Source organism: Sceloporus occidentalis, unplaced genomic scaffold (assembly GCF_023333645.1).
Source record: "Sceloporus occidentalis isolate IW3139 unplaced genomic scaffold, rSceOcc1.0.p SCAF_52, whole genome shotgun sequence".
Classification (NCBI taxonomy): Eukaryota; Metazoa; Chordata; class Lepidosauria; order Squamata; family Phrynosomatidae; genus Sceloporus; species Sceloporus occidentalis.
In genome coordinates, this window is record NW_028317032.1 from 3,862,714 (window position 1) to 3,864,290 (window position 1,577).

General features: G+C 37.2%; 1 pseudogene; it reads right to left on the reverse strand.

The window, feature by feature from the left end:
- Positions 1–302: 302 nt before the first annotated feature.
- Positions 303–439, reverse strand: LOC149288347 (5.8S ribosomal RNA; annotated as a pseudogene).
- Positions 440–1,577: the final 1,138 nt, after the last annotated feature.

Below are 1,577 nucleotides of genomic sequence, written 5' to 3' on the forward strand. Positions count from 1 at the left end.
CCAAGCCTTGCCCCCTTCGGTTTGTGATCTTTTTATTGGTCACAGAAAACTCCATTAGGATCCTTTTATCATTGTGTTGTTAGTTTCTTTAAACCTAAAGATTGGGCATGATAAAATGCTCAGTATAGAAATGCAATCCGATGTAGCTCAACCTCTATCACCTTAGATGCTCTGCCCACTCATCCTACATCATCCCACCAGCCGAGGAGGTGCACAAGCCAAAGCTCTTTTAATCTCAAAATCAATATGTAGATAGTTTTTAACAGATTGCTAAAACTGTAATGTCATTCAGCTCATGGTAGTAACCCTCAGAGGAACCTGTGTCTGCAAGATGCGTTCAAAATATTGCTGATAAATGTATCCAGCAATTCACGCTAATTCTCGCAACTAGCTGTGTTCTTCATCGACGCATGAGTCGAGTGATCCACTGCCTCTTAGCGAGAATTAGTGTGAATTACAGCTCATGGTATGTTGGTTTTGAATGTTTTTTGCTTTTTTATGTTTGGGTACAGTATTTCCAAATCACCCTAGGTGTTACACCTCTAATTTTGAGTAATATTTCCTCCAAGAGCAGTTCGACATTGTAAAATGCTAGGACATGCTTTTGTGTATGCAACATATACAGTGCATGTCCTTCCATTTTATCTTGGTATAATAATTCATTGGATAAATATTTTAACACGAGGAAAGGTCAATTGGTGCCTATAACTGCAATTTGCTGTTCACTGCGATAAGTAAATCTTGATTGTTATTTTGTGTGCAATCATTTATTTTGCAATTACAGTTTTAGTAGAATTCAAAATTTTTTTTAGTCACTGTTTCCAATTTCATTCTATTATTTGATTGCAGGTTGATAGGGCACCTACTTAATATTGGACATTTCAAATTGCTTCTCAATTTCTGTAAACCTAAGAGCACGTAAATCATTATAGTATTTGTTAGCGTCTGTAAAAAGTATGTTGTAACTTTTATTAATGTCATTGCCAATTTTAAATTACCTTTGTTAAAATATTTGCTAATCGAGCTCTACAGAATCTGCTGATGAAACATAAATTAACGTAACGTAATGTAATGTAAAGTGGTCTGACTCACTCGTCATTTCTGTCTTACCTTCCTCAACAGTCTTTCTCCAGCTGCATTTCCCCTAGGAGTACCCCTAGTGCTCTGAATCGGGCACTTTCCTATTGCATCTCTTTACTCCTCTTTCCCTGGGGCGATTTATATAATCCTCTGACTTCAACAACCAGATGAAACTTAAATCTATCTGTCCATGCCCTTACTTGCATCAGAACTTCTGCCTAAGGTTACAGCTTGCCTTACAGCTGTCTATTCCTGGATGGCACACTGATGATTAAAACATAATATATCAATGGCACGTTGAGGTTACTCTTGCGTACAGGAGTTTCAATCTTGCATACACTTGGCTGCAGGAAAGAGATTGCCAGTTAAAAAAAGCAAATGATGCATTAATGTACTTGCGTGTTTAAAATGTCTCATGAGGACAGTATGAGTCCTTAAACATAATTAAAATGTTCTTGGAAAACCTTTTTTCCCCCCAAAGTGCCTAATTTCCATGG